The following is a 15,938-nucleotide window of genomic DNA, read 5'->3' as shown; positions in this document are numbered from 1 at the left end:
GAACAACACTGACACTTTAAAAAAAAAAAACTAAAAAAACAGGACCCTCGCTGTGAAGGCTGCTGAAACTCCTCCTCCTCCTCCTCCACCACCACCCTGCCGGCAAGCAGAAACCGACGTAAGCCTGCCCAATGGCAAAGTGTGAGCACGGCCCAATTATATTTGTCAGCCCTTGTGCATTGCTCCCCCATCCCTCCTCACACACACACACACACACACACCCACACAGACACGTAACACACGTCTCTCTCCCGCCCTCCCGGCTCACTGAGGCCTCTGCCTCCCCCCTCAGACACGACAGACAAATAACTGACAGGCCCAACGGGCAGGCCTGGCCTTCCCCATCGCCGCAGCCCTCAGCTCGCCTTCCGCTTGCATTACTGCAGACTGACAGTTCCTGCATTATTATTGTAGCGTTGTCTCTCCATGCCTCTATCGCAGTTCCACTGGCAAAGGGCGGCCAAGGCAGAGATGTCTCCACTCAAAGTCAAGCCACGGCAGCGTGCTCGGACGAAATCTAACAAGTTCCCGGAGCTTGCATGGAAACCGAAAACACCGCCTACTGACAGGCATGGATGTCTTAACACTGGAGAGATCTGATAGCTTGGGAGGGGCACACCTCCAGAGTGGTTAATTTATCTATCCTCACATTTCATTTCCTTTGGAATGTAATGCATGAAGGAGATTTCTATCAGTAGTCAACCCAAACACTAGAATTTATTTCAAGTATAATTCTGAAAGAGTATTTTAATCGAGTTTAAGTATAGCTTGATGAAATTCAACACGCTACTTGTGAGCATGTGAAAAAAAAAAGGGTAATACTTTCGGAAACTGACAAGGGCACAGCCATCATAGGCAAACATCTTGATCCATGTGCGGGATGTTTTTTCCACAACACACCAACCACTCCTACATGTTAAAAACCAAAACCAGATGTTACCAATCCAAGAGGCTCAAAAACCCACAAGGAATAAGGATAGAGTCCGAAACGGTACACATCAAATATAATCAAAAAGAAACAAAAAAGAGGGAAGCCCACTCAAATTACTTTTCACATATAATTTAGTTTTCTAGGGGTACGACAGCCTCTGCCAAGGAAAGCAAGATGAAAAAGCACTCAAATTATATAGTGAAAAAAAAGTCTGAAGGCTTCCTTCTTTCAGTAAGATCAAACTCCTACAAAATCATGGGACACGGTCTGAGGCTGCTCAAACACAGACTGCCTTTAAATTTTAAATTATAGATTAAACAGACCTCTGGTTTTCACCTTTAAAGACAACCACTGCTATTTTAAATACCATTTTGTATTACCATGTCTCCGCCGCATTAGTACAAATTCATTACATGATAACAGCTAGTCTCTTCACAGCACTGCAGCCAGTGTGAGTCCCTTCCTGCAGCTCTGCCCTTGCCACCTCTGCTGAAGCTTTTTTTGCATTCTTCTGTTTGCAGAGGCCTCTCAACTCTTTGGTGTTGCCACAGTGCTAAATTGCACAGCTGTTCCACAATCTGTGGCGGTGTTAATTACCCTAATGTGAGCGGCAGCTCGTCAGCTCCTCGCTAACGAAGGGGCCTTATGTTTGGTATGTAGGCCCCGTTCCCATCCGCTCTCTCCCCAGGCAGCTCAGTGGACCACCCGACACATCCGCATCCAGAGGAAAACGCATCTAATTAAACCTCCCAGTCCAAATCTGCTTACTAAGGGGGGGGGGGAAACACGACGAGATTAAAAGAGGATTTAATACACTGCAAGTGAAAGGGCTTAAGAGGAAATATGAGAGTGCTCAATGGTTAAGATCCTCGGCGATGCTGAAAGGAAGCGGCCTGTAAATCTGAGCCGATCAGTCAGGGCTTGTCAGCTGAATCCTTCAGCGCCTCCAAAGCCTCAGCAGGGGAGACTGACATTTTCTGGAGTCTTCAAGAACGCCCTCCGATTTCCCCCCTCGTCTCTGACAATACATCAGATCGGGCAGAAAGAACAAAATAATTTCATCTCGTCTTTTCATTTAAACCCCCCCCCGCATATTTGGCAGGCAATAATAGACGATACACAGACAAAATAAAATAAAAAACGTCTTCTCAACGAGCCTTCATAGCCTTCAGCCATCTTTTCTTTGTTCCATCACATTTCTCTCCCCGTTCAATCTAAAGGCGTCTCATCTAGCATTCTGTCGGCGGGGGGAAAGTGGCGTTGCCGAAGGCTGCAGCGGGAGGACGCTGGTGTAATGAATGCGTGAAAAAATATGTGCCATGGGACTGCAGCACAGTGCCCAGAATGATGGTCCACTTAGGCTAACATGACACCTTGGATGCAGTGATGAAGGACTCCCCGCGCCGGTTCATCCCCGCCGCCTCATTCCTCTATCATTAGAGGCGCAGAGACACATCTGGCTAATGGCACGCCTGGGCTTCGTGCTCAGACAGTGTGCCACACCGGGTGCGTTTAATTACGCCTCATAAAGGTAACAAAAGACACAGTCTGCTCGCAGGAAAGAGGCACTTTTCAGGGGGACGATTGGGCGGAGGACAAGGTGGAGGTGGAGGCCTGCAGCTGCCACAATTACAGGCTGACCCCTTGGCGGGAGCTGGAGATAGGGGGAATCCACCAGGGTGCATTTCCCCCTTTTCTTCAAGGAGGTGTGTAATGAGAATGCAAAGCGGCAAGCGCCCATCGTACAGGTATCACACGCAGACTCATTTTTCCACAGCCTTCACAGTAGAAAAAAAAAAAAACTGACGGGAAAGGAAAAGGTCCTTAAAATATTAATGAGTTCACCAGCATGTTTTCAAGTGAAGCTTTGGTCTTCGTGTAAAAGGCCAGGAGCGGGGGGAAAAAACAACACAAACAACAACATGACACAGACGGACGTTGCAAACTCTAAGAGCCTTTCATGCTTACTCCTGTCTCTAAGGCAGCATCCTGTGCAGCCAGCCTTGTAAAGCATCATTCACTGTGAGCTGTGAGCATAAAATACAGATTACCCAGCAAGCAACTTGGTGACCTATGACTTCAGCAATACCTGGAGGTATTCTAAAGGCCTTAGCTTACGGTTTTGTGTGCGGGGAGGTTGACATTTAGTGTGGGGGGAAAAAAGGCGAAGGGGAAAAGAGAGGACATGAGCCCTAGGACTGCAGAGGAGCACCGGCCCACATTCAGGAAATAACATCTGATAGGAAGAGATGGGGGAGAAAATGCTGTGCCGCATTGCTGAGACGCTCCAAAGTCAGAGAGCCTTTCAGAGCAAGCCACCGCTAACGGAAAGGTCACTGGTCACTTCTATTTGGACACATAAAACCCTCAACTCAGATAACGACACATCACCTCCACTGGGGAGATAGCGGTGAAGGTAAAAATATATATCGTGGTATTTTATATAAATATATCTCAATACACACATAGACACACAGTTATTTCGGATGTGTGTGTATGTGTGTGTGAGTGTGTGTGTGTGTTTTCTTTTGGCCAACAATTCCATGTCCCATTCTAGATGTTTTATTTATAACTTTAATGCACAAAACAGAGGCACCTCTGCAGAGAACGTTTCATTTGGGCTTGCCAGTGCTTCACTGCTTGCAGATATCCTCAAGTTAACTACTCACTTGGGTGTAAGGAGAATGTACATAACATTGCCTTCCCTTTACAGGTTTGGACGTGAACTCAAGGGATCTCTAAAGAGACTCAATCTTATTGTGTTCATTCAGACAGGTAACAATGTAATGCTGTATTAATGTGGTGAACCCCATCAATAAATACTATTTTCTTAGTTGCTATAGGACTAAAAGTCGATACATGCAAGAGCAAAGCCTGGTACCCTTTCTACAGTTTCTCTCGCTTATTATGGCTAATATAAAATGGCTAATGCATATCTAATAATGTGGAAAGCTTTTCACATGATTTATAGCTAACTGAATGGCATCAGATGATCTCCTAAAATAACATATGCTGTCATTTGACTCCATGCTAAATTATATTTCATGAAGGGGAGAAAACAAAGATAACAAAGGGGATGACAAAATTACTCATTCAAAACCGCTGCTTTTCCATTGCCCTGAGGTCATATTGCATGAGCCATTTCAGTGCAGCAGCGTAAAGGCCAAGTTGGCCTACATTAACCTCTTTCAAAACCAACCCTGGTTTTCAACCCCTCAGACTGTATTCCCCAGGATGGTGGCCAAAGTGCATATGGACATGCTAAGCCAGGGCTTACTTTGGCTTTCTGGGATGTTTGGCACATTTTATCCCAACTGTAGGGGCATTTTTGCAAAGCCTTGTAATCCAACACAGAGCTGAATCTCAGCAAACCTAAGGATGGAACCTCACCTTGAAGTATTTCATGAAGCTAGGTTTTGCCATACGTGGGGACAATGGGACTGGGATAAATATAGCTTCATGTGGCAACAACAAATGTCTGGCCGTTTTTTTCTAGTCAGCCTTCTCTATGTAATACTATAGAAATACCTATTTATTTCCCCCCCCCCCCCCCCTCTGGTTAAAGACAGCTCAAGATGTTAGACTAGCCCCACTGCAAGGTTTGTCATATCTCCTGGGCTGTGATCTGCCTGAACTCTTACATTACAAATAGCTGAAAGATTTTTCACCCCCTTATCAGGCTTGCCAAGCAGGCCCCTTTCTTATCTGCTTTCCGCTGGAGATAAATAGGGTTTTGAAGATATGAATGAGAGAGCTTTTTGCAAGCTAATTCCAGAACTGCATCTGCAGTAGATTAAAGATTAGCTGCTGGCTCAAGGAAATGGAGAAATACTCTGCCCTTTTTTTCTTATCCAAAGGTGATGCTGAAGGTGTTAAGCAGGTGTTCCTACGCTGTTATTGCAGCCATTTCAAAGACCCGTCCCTTTTAACGACTGTTTATCTTAAATATAAATTTCATTCAAGTCACGAAGGGTAATAGAAAACGGACACTTTTAAAATGGTAATTCATCTCAAATGGGAAACTCCCAGACATTGTGACAATTTCACAATGGCCATATCATTTGACATTAGGTTGCTGGTGTATCAAAATCTTTTCCTTCATATCTTAATGGTGACTTTTGTGCTACTAAACTCTGTGACCTTTCAAAGCATGCTGTTCCCACCACTTAACTCACGATAAGGAGCAAGTGAAGAGTATCTCTAATAGTCAGCTTTTTAGTGTGTTTTCTTTACAGCTTTGAAAGAGGAACAATATGTCCATGCTGAACAAACACATTCGTTTTGTGTTCTGCCGTCATAAACATCAGCAAGCGTCAGCATTTGGAAGCTGCATAAACAAAGGTGAAATACTAGTTTTAATGATACCATTTAGACGGTTTAGTCTAACTGCAGGCTACAGGCTAATCAAAGTAAAATTTTCAAAAACATGTGACCATTTAGACCAGGCTATATTAACCATGAAGAACATTTGCTTACCTAACTTGCCATTTAATATGTATTAGTTCATACAGATTTGTGATATTTATGGAAACCGTCACTGAAGGAAGTAATGCTGGAAGTATTGAATTCTCCAGTGTCTGCACAGAAATACATTTTTCTTTACAACACAAATGTACGTAGCCTACCTACTGGGGGGGAGGTTTCATTAATATAGTAAGAGCTCATAAAGGCACCAATTATAAAAAAAAACATGTTTTAGCCAAACTGAGAATGGCACTTCACCAAATTGTAAAATTATAATTTAGAGTCAATCTTCACGATGTGTTCAACAGCAAACACATTTCTACCACCAAAAATAAATGCACACCATAAGCCTACATGCAAACACTGGCATAACTGGGCTTGCCAATCAACTTTTAACAAGATAGGCCTACAGGATACAAAATACAAAAACACAGGGCTATGTAAGCCAATACGGAATAGACAATAACAGACGGCCATCACCGAGTGGAAGGCTATGGCTATGCTTGCAAGCCGTCAGACTCGCCCTACACAATACAGGAAGACTACATCTTATACATAACCTTGAGCCCATGCTCATTCTTTCACGATTTGGGCTGAAAAAAGGAAACAATATTTAACAGCTCCACTGCGGTGCATATATACAAATAAATAACAAAAACACTGCAATAACCCGATATGCGTTAGTATGGATAAAATAGCCATTACGACAATCGCCGAGACGGCTTTTCTCATCAGCCTTAGTGAGAAAAGAGAAAGGTGTATGTTAGCCTACTATTCCAAGTGTAGTCTCGTATTCTAATTCTAGTCTATGTTCTCTGCGATAATAAACTCCATAATTCAAAGGCTTTGTACAGGTTTTCGTAATATTGAAAGCGCAATAAGAGCATAGGCTAGGATAGCCTACTTGTAACAATACATTCTAAATCGCGCACTTCTTTAAAACAACTGCGAGGAATAACGCTACTATTTGAAGCGAAGTCTGTGAAAAGATGGGTAGACTTACCAAGTCTATGCTTGACAAGTAAGAATGCAAGTTTTTTTTTTTTACTTCAGCATTGCAGATCGAGGGAAAACAATGTAACTTGGTAATATCATATTGCCTATTGCGTAGCCTATCTGGTATTAAAACACTCTTACCAATGTCTGCTGCGATTTCCGTAATTTTTTTTTAAACCCATTGGCTCAAAAATCACTCCAAATAAGATCTAGATCCCGTTAAATCCAAAATAAGAACAGCAGAGGGTTCGGGTTGAAGAACGACTTGTCCATAGAAGCAGAGCCAATGCGAACCTGTCCCAACAATAAATCTTTACCGAGCGCTTTTCAGCTGCAGTGGCCAAATCTGTCAAACGGGATAGGCATTCTTTTGCAAAAACGACTATATTCTTGTAAGTTCAACCACACAAATCAATGTAATTTCTCGCTCGAGAGAGTCTGCTTGGTATATTCCTTGATTCGACCAACGAATTAGTCCAACACAAGATCTTCTGTAGGTTAGTGCTGTTGAATTCCAAGTCATGAGAGCCTCCGATGACAGATCATTAACAATAGATTCCGTCCACAAGAAGTATCTTGCACGGTTTTAAGGACGAGAGAAACGCAGAGTAAACAATTCCATTGCCCCTTGACTTGCTTTGCGTTTTTAATATGAATGACCCATCGTTTCCTCTTCCTTTCAAAAAGGCAAAAAGTCCCCGCGAAAGCTGCCTCGGATCGGAGACTCTCCAGGCACATACGAGAGAGAATGCTGACTGCTCCCTACCTCTGCGTTGGCAGGCTAGGCTTCAAGCGGCTGGCTACGGTGGGTGTGTTAAAACACGGGATACGACAAGACCAAAGCAATCAATGCCCGAGCCGAAGATCTTTAATTTGATTCACTGCGCCGTCGTTTTCAAATAAGAAGAAATCTTGACAGTAATTTCCTATCTTGTAGCTCTTTGTGTTAACGTTTTATACAGCCTAAATTACTGGAATTAACACCATGGTATACGACTGCAATTATACCTCTGTATATTCATTACCAAATGGGTATGCATGTCCATGGACTTTAGAGCCACACCACAGATCTTGAATAACTGAAACCTTCACCAACTGAAGGCAACTTCACCATGTTTTAAATGTAAAGATAATAAAAAAAAAAATGATAGAAGTTCTGCAAAAGACAGAGAATGCTTTGCACGTGCATTTGGCTGCAAAATAATCGCATTTTAACTCGTCTAATATGTAATAACATTTCTAAAAGCTATGCCAATCAACTTCAAAGAGTGAACCATTTTGTGCATGTATTCATTCAGAACACTGACTGAAATGCAGTCAAGGTGGAAAATGACAAGTGCGGCAGCTATAACATGCTTACATATGGCAGGAATTAGCCAGATATGTAAGGTATAACATACAACTAGTGGACTACTTCAGTTCTGAATTGGGTAAATCTGTGTTGCAAATGCATTTCATCGGTCAGCTTCAACTAACAGACAACACTGTCTTACCTTGTACTCCATGTCCTGACCAAGACACAGGTATTATGTCATCACTGAAATTACATATAAACAATAGAGTATATTGTTTTGATTACCCCAAACTGGCAACCATTTTGTATATTCTATGCAGCATAGCATGCAGTCAATAAGAGCACTTGGTGGTTTTTGTGTCTGGAATGTGAGGCTTGTAATTATTTCCCAGCTGACTGTAATTATGGGTCATCCCCGGCCCTACAGACTTCCTATTAAAAACATGAGGCATCCACTGAAAAACAGCGCTGCTGCTTGCAGACACAGTTCTTATGACAGGCCGTCTCTAAGGACTTCGGACTGGCAGCAGGAGCTGGCAAAGCAGCTGGAGAAACTGCCATAAAAGAAATCTTAAAAGATGAAAGGCTTTGTGACAATAAACATTAACAGCTTGTTTGTTGATGGAAGGGTACTTAACTTGATGTTGTATTTGGGGAAATTGCAAACACTGCACAGTAAAATGAGATGTGAAGTTTGAAATAATATTGGCTAAATATCACCAAGACAGCCAATGTTAAACTATCAAATTGTGGCTTCTTGGCATATATATGTAAAATTACAAAGGAATTCACAAATTCTGTAACTACCGTGTCTTGAATAAATCATTTTGCACAACATGACATGTTTGGTTTTTTCGGAATTCGACTAGCTTTGTTTATTTACAATCATTTGTACCAGGCATGTCGAAGGAGGCTCTAACTGAATGTGTTTTCTGCCCTTCAACAGGTTTGAAGTTCATTCATGTGTTGCCTTCTAAAGCTTCCAGCCTTGGTCTGGAGAACAGTTAATCTCAGGTAAGCCAGGAGTGACAGAGTGGATACGGAGCCCTGTCCAAATATCTGCCCTGTAGAAATAGCATCCGGCATACCAAACACAGTCTGCTGGCTCAGTGTCCCAGGCTTCCCGAAATAGGTGTGTAGAACTCGTTACGGGGGTATGAGATTCAAATTGAAAAGCCACTGTGCAGTGCATGATCATGGGTGCTTGGAAAATGTAATTTTTTTTCTCTACAATTTTATTATGCAAGTAGAAAATTGCTTTTGCCATAAAGTGATGAAAAGTCATTCCAACTCACTAATTAAGCCAATAAGGAATCATGGTCTATTTTACTCTCATCCAATTACCTGAAAATATGACACGACTAGATGAAGGCATGTGTGTGAGAGTGCGTATGTGCGTGCATGTCTGTTGACTTGATTGATTAAGTTCATTTTAAGATCCTTCAGCACAGATCAGACCATTATCAGACCAGGCCTGATCATCTCTTATGATTTAAGGAGTAAGGTATAACAGAGCACACATTGTTTTGATGTCACAAATTTACCAAAACAGCTGTATTGAAATTGATGTAGACCATAGTGAGATGTCCTTACTGATTTGCACTTAAGCCAGAAGGAACGAGATGATCATTAAGAGTCATCTCTTATTCCGTTTCAAATGCATGTTCTCTGATTCATTTGATGCATACTTCCTAGAGGCAAAGGATATGAAAAATCATGATTTATTAATTGGGGGCAAGAATAGCTCCAACATTCTTTCTACTCCACCGCAGCAGTGCAAGAAAGCTCCAGTCCTTAAAATTCTGATATTTATTCAAATGCAGACATTTAAAACCTCTTGCTACGTGGAAATGTTACAACAAATGGTAAAACGTACTTTGAAAGGATAGAATATCAAATTTGAAGTGCATAAGAATGGTTACATTAAAATTAAGAGATTGAAAAGGTAAGACATCCCCTATTACGGTCTGGAAATACAGTTGACAGCACTGGGTTTTCATTTGTGCAGAACATTTTGAAGCACTGCCGAGAACATAAAAAAAAAAAATCTATTTCATCTGTAGGGCATGTCTGACAACTTCTGATACAGTTTAACTTCTTCTGACAGCAATCACTGAGGCCCTATGGCAAGAAAAAAAAGTCCAGAAGTCATGTACAACATGAAAAGCTTCCCAGATTGATTGGGCTGATTTTCGAACAAAAAGCACCACCCATCAGACACATTAAAATGAGAGCTTTTCCAAGGATCCGAAAGGCTTTTGCCTGAGAGGGGGAGGAGAACCGACCGGCGCTCTAGTTTGCCTTGGGTCGCCTTTTAGCTGTCGGTCCCAGAGGCTTCATCCATCAAGCCTCAATCCCAGAGGTGAGGGACTGTGTGAAGGCTTTGCTAGACACTTTATCCCGAGGCTGAACAATCCAGTATTGGCTGTTGCTGAGGATAATTACTCTCCATTGATGATAGAATACCCAGGGCAAGTCACAGCAATTTGCATCTCCGAATGCAGCCTGATTGATTGGAATGGAAAAGCGGTGGCAACCTGATGAGTGGGCAGGTTAAAGGCACATTTTCTGAGGAGCACATCCAATTCTCCTATGCCTTTCTGACCCCTTGCTCTCTCTCTCTCCCTCAGTTCCTTGACTATGAGAACAAAAGCGGCTAAGAAAGGCGCCTATCGACAGAATCGGCAAGGACGCCGGCGGCTTTATTGTCCCCTGAATGGCACATGTCACCTTGACATCCTTTATCTTCTTGATGGTGCCAAATGTGCAAAGAATATCCTCGCTTTCAATTTATGGCTGTTTGTGAAGTCTACACTCGCGGAGGAAGAGCAAAGATCTCCACTTCATCCCCAAGACTCTTGGAGATGAAAAAACACTATTATATATTGTGCTTGAATTCATACAGCCAAGGCCAACCTGGCCCTCTTACTTAGGACTTAGAGCATTGACAATTCTATCACATCATCAAGCCTAATTCACTACTCTAATTAACACACATGATAAAGTCACGTTACCTCTCTACCCACCTCGTTCCCTCATACCTACAGTGGGGGTAAAATAAATGTAATTTAAAAGCTGCTGCTGAAATCTTTCAATCACTACTCTGTTACTTTGAGATGATGTCTCAGGTTTGCCAGCATTAAAAATTATATTTTTCAGTCTCAATACATTCACAGGCATATGCCATTATGATATGTACTTCACTTCTATATGCAGGTATAGGAGGGTACCAGATCTGTTTGTGCTTTTATTTAGTAAGAGGAAAAGAGTTGGTGAGATGTAATGTAATGAAATAATCATTGTGAGTATAGCATGACTTGATACAATGAGACATACTGTACCTCATTGTGTTTCTCTATGTATAACTCGAAGCCATCGAAAATTCGACATCTTGTCAACTGCATGAATAATAATAACTACTTTGCAAACTGAAGAGGTTTAAGTGCCATCTCATTCAATCAAAACACGTCATTCAATCTACTACAATGTTCTTAGGCAAATCTTGACAAACAATTTGCATGATTTTTTTTCCCTTGGTATACTCATTTTCCTGTGTTAACAAGATGAAAATTGATTACATAACGACTTTATAAAGAGTGCAATATTTCCCTGGATACTTTTTTAATATGTGCAAATAATTTAACATTCAATATCCTGATGTCATCTTTTTGCTTTTTGAGATGAAGGACATGACCTGGCACTGAGAGGTGGCTGGCAATTATTCTGTGGGCAAAGATTAGCAGGATCTCATTTAGAAAGAGCTCTGCTCTACAAGAACATCAAACAGGTTTCTCATAAAACATCACAAAATGTGTTCGTTCTAAAAATGCACACATACACCCAGGTATGTTCATCAGACCCAATAATTGGGATGCTTAGCACAATATATTTTAGTGGTGAAAGCATAGCACAAGAGAATGTTACTTCAAACAGACTCCTGGTTACAGTAGACAAGGCCCTTTGTGTGGGAGAGGCAGTGCAAGACTCCTAACCCTAAACGATCACCCCATCTCCACATGCTAAATACTAAGCAGCTGAATAGACAGGTTTAGACAGCAATGTGGTTGTACAGGCATTACTGATCAAGCGTGATTAGCAACACTTAGCTGAGCAAATCTGAGTTTTCCAAACTATGCAGCTCCACAAAAGCAACAAAGGGAGGATGAGACGAGAAGAGAGAGAGAGGAGCAGCGCTGGCAGTGGAAGGGTTAAGGGGATGTGGCCAGGAGATGACAGAGGATTTGTTATCATGAGGAACACGCAGTAGCCAGCTGAGGCTGGAGTAAGATTAAATATAGGGTTACCACAGTGAAGACCTAATCCATTCAGAGACAAATGCCGGGTCTCAGAAGCACATTTGTTGTGCAGCCGGAGGTTTAACAACTGGCATTATAACTCCATTTCTCATCATTAGTGGCCTGGTATCAATGTCCCTAAGATAGGGTCAGCGCTGGGAATAGAAGGCTTGGAGCAGGGCAGGAGAGGGGAACTGAAGGGAGATGAAGAGAACCACAGATACAAAACTGTGTACGCTCATGTTCACACCACACACAACTATTCAATTCATGCATGTGTTTCTGGGGTACACATACGTATGTGTAGATGTGGCTGCGTGAATATGTGCACAAGCAAAGAGTGACAGAAGCACAAAAAAGCCAAAAAGTAGAAGTCAAGTGAAAGGCTATTATTGTAGTGACCAAGAGTGTGTGTGTATGTGTGTGTGTGTGTGTGTGTGTGTGTGTGTGTGTGTGTGTGTGTGTGTGTGTGTGTTTGCGTGCACGTGGCAGCCCCGGCTGCCATATGCTGCAGTATTTCACGCCGGAGGGCTGAAAGCGGACACAAGAGCCCCCAGCAGCCAGTCGGTTCGGTGTCAGATATGTAAATCCACCAGCATTCATGAATGATACAAGGCCCCTCTTTAGCCCGGTACGTCAAAGGCTTCGCCCGGGTGGATGCAGCAGATGCTTTGACAGATTTAAAGGAACCAAGAGGAGTTTCTATCCCCTCCTTTACAGCTTATATGCCGTCTTCTCCAGCAAAACCACAAGTGTATAATAAGACCCCTTGAGGGAACCACATAAGAGAAAAGCAACACTTGGGCTTTTCTTTATTTCAAAAAAGAAGATGAAAACAACGAGATCTGATTGCATTCAGGGCCTTATTAACATAGGCTTTCACTGAGAGAAGGATGCTTTGGGGCTTGATTCGGGATTGTGCAGCTGCTGAGCCCCAACCACTGGTGTCATCACTTCATAATTTGATCAATTATCGTTAAAAAGGAAACTGCAATGTAATTGAGCCAAATACTTCTTTTTTCTCTTCTAAATGCCGAAAATAGCATTTATCACATGATGATCTAAGGACCAACCACGGTGGAGGTGGTGCATGGTAGTGGCTGCATGAGCAAACACATGAGCAGTCATACCGAACTGGTAATAGAGGAGCACTTATGAAAGTCGTGCAGTGTGCAATGAGGATGATTTCACCTTGGGCTCCTCTGAGTTTACTTTCATGAGAGATAATTCATTCAATTGACAGTTTTATTGCATTGTGGAGAATGCTATTATTGAATTAGTCTTTACTATGCGCTGCTATAACCAGACGCTAGCTTGTAACTGTGCTGCTGAACTTGCCTGTCCTTGTACCTGTCCAGTACTACAGTGGAAAGCCAACATCAATCATATTAATACGTTGATAACAGTCTCCAGAAATACATAAGTGCATAGTCTGCGCTGAACACTGAAATGCAGCTTCTGTTTCATAAAGTAATAAACTTGACAAATAAAACCTATGAAGTGCTACCCATGCATTGCTCATAGACAGCATGTCGTGCCAATGTAGCATAAAGAATCTCATCAACTTAATGGCAGTGGCAGTACAGAGCATTAAAGAGGGAGTGTCTCAGATAACAGTAGAGATATTCCATTAATGCCAGTCTTTCAAGACTGATTTGTGAGAGACAAACATCTGACCTCATGCCCAATAGCTTTGTAGAAACAACAGTACCCATATGAATCTTGTTGCATCATTAGTTTTCTTTAAAAAGTTAAAACAGGAAATCAGACTTTTTGGAGAAAAAATAAGAAATGGGCAAAAAAAATCCCCCTGTGAAAAACAAATCAACAGCAAGCAAATGAGCTGAATTGAGTTAGGAATATCACATTACAATCATTAAATTAAATTTACGACAGTAGATTTCAAATTGAATTACTGAATACAAGCCAGCTGTTTACACCGCTTGGCTCTGTGAACCGTCACCGAACTCCGGAGTTGACTAGGAACTCCAATCTACGGCACAAACCAAAGGTAAACAAACTAGGGTCTGGGTAATTGAATTCAGGTGAGCTCCAAATCCCTTTTCAGTAAAAGGGGAAAGAGAGGCACACAAGAGGAAAAATGGAACAAATCTGTCAAAGTTCACACTGGCAGCCGAAAAGTTGGACTTGCGGTCGAGACGCTGGCAGTGCACGTCGCGCGGGCTACACGAGCATTAGCTTAGCCCAATTCAATCATCAGGCAGATGGTTGTGCCAGTGAATGTGAATCCTCTATTCATGCCTTAACTCCATGCCAGTGCTCTTTTGACGTTTCTTAGAGAATGGCCGCTTTATCCCCATTACTTTCTGGTGGCTGCTGTAATATTATACAGCTAATAACAATAATCCAAAGCAGTCCAGCAACATGAGACTCGAGTCACTTTCAGTACATTAACAGTAAAGTGGCTTATTCAATCATGGCCTCAGAAGTCCCAGCCTAAATAAAAGAGGGAGTGACTGTCTTTTAACAGCACAGTATCCTTTGAAAGGCCAAGGGGGGGGGGGCTGTAGCATAGTTTAAAATAACAGATACATGTCATATCCAGTAACCATTGGCTCGTACTATAGAGTATATGACATTTATCTCAGTTAGGTCAAGAAGAATAGACTGAACATGAGGGCACAATAGAGTGGTCTGCTAGAATGACCCACTGGGCCAGTTTAATACCTATGCTTCTTTACAGGAAATAAAGGCTGTCCCTCTCTCTCCAAGCTTCACTCGGTTCGGGGTAACACGACTTGTCTCTCCCTGGACCGTTTCTTCCGAGTTTTTAATTCAGTTTAATGAAGACGTCTGCTAATCTGCAGCTCCTTTGTGTAGCTAATATGGATTAGGCACTTTAGCTGAAGGAGCTGAGAGACGATGCCAGGAAAGCCTCTTTTCATCGCTGTCACTGCCCCCCCCCCCCCCCCCCCCCATCTGCCTACTAGCCTGATGTGACTTATAGCCCCATTTTCTCCCATGGGATGGACCCTCTAGAACCCCTCTGCCTCCCTGGGGTATGGGGGTGTGGAATTGGGGGAGCAGGGGGTTGTGGTGGTGGCAGTGCAGAGGGGGGGCTCTCCAGCCAGCTTCCAACCCATGGCACCGAGAGGACGTGGGGGTTGAGTGTAAGAAGAAGCCGGGAGGGCAAAGGGGCTTTTTTTCGCTAATTACCGGGGACAGAGCCCAGGAGACTGTGGCGAAGCCTCTGACATCAGTTCCATATTGGCCTTTTGTTTCTTTGTTCCATTATGCATTAGCTGAGCTCCAGCTCCAGTGACTGGCCCCTGCCATGCCTCTGCGCTTGTGTTTCATTAACACAGACTCCAAGACGTGTGTGACACACATAAGTATTCACTTACCCCGGCAGAGGAGAGAAAAAACTATGGGGGAAAAAGGGAAAGCTAGTTCTATTAAGCCTCCCTTTGAAATGGTGGATGGATGTCATTTTTTTCTGGAACTTATCATTTCCCCTGACCCCTTTTGGCTTCTTTCACTGTGCAGGGAAAGAACAATAATGTGCTGTTATCCAGCAAAACACTTTACAGGTTATTTAAACTCAATAACACAGAGAAATCCACTAACTAAGTGCAGACATGCTGTGATGCATTAGGGCTGACTGATATACAAGAGAAGGAGGGGGAAAAAACAACAGTAGACGTCTGACTGGGTTGAAAAAAAACAGAACGGCTCCAGTCAAATGTGAAACCACAAGACTCAGAGAAAATCTAGCTGCTGTGACTGCATGAAGGGGAACAAACCTTCCAGTATTAAGGTCTAGCAGTTCTCCAGATTTATGGAACTTGGAGCTTAGGTGCAAAGCAAACTCCGCCATGAAAGAAAACGCAAGCGTTCGGTCAGACTTCAGGCAAACAGGGATAGTTTTCAAAGTCAAAGACACAGCACATCCACATCCAGAGTTCTTGAACTTCAAAGATTCCTGGGATTCCGCAAA

General features: G+C 42.7%; 1 protein-coding gene across 8 annotated transcripts in view; it reads right to left on the bottom strand.

Annotated features, from left to right (window-relative positions):
* The window catches only part of fbrsl1 (fibrosin-like 1), a 232,000-nt gene that overhangs the window by 45,246 nt on the left and 170,816 nt on the right, over positions 1–15,938 (bottom strand). Inside the window, exon 1 of one of the 8 annotated variants that reach the window (XM_031570380.2) lies at positions 6,533–6,557. The exons of the other annotated variants lie outside the window; for them this stretch is intronic. The gene's annotated coding sequence lies outside the window, so the exon portion shown is untranslated. Of the gene's footprint in view, positions 1–6,532; positions 6,558–15,938 lie in introns of those variants that run through there. 8 annotated transcript variants of the gene reach the window in all.

This window comes from Clupea harengus, chromosome 7 (genome assembly GCF_900700415.2).
Source record: "Clupea harengus chromosome 7, Ch_v2.0.2, whole genome shotgun sequence".
NCBI lineage: Eukaryota > Metazoa > Chordata > Actinopteri > Clupeiformes > Clupeidae > Clupea > Clupea harengus.
This window is presented reverse-complemented; position numbering and strand designations above follow the sequence as displayed.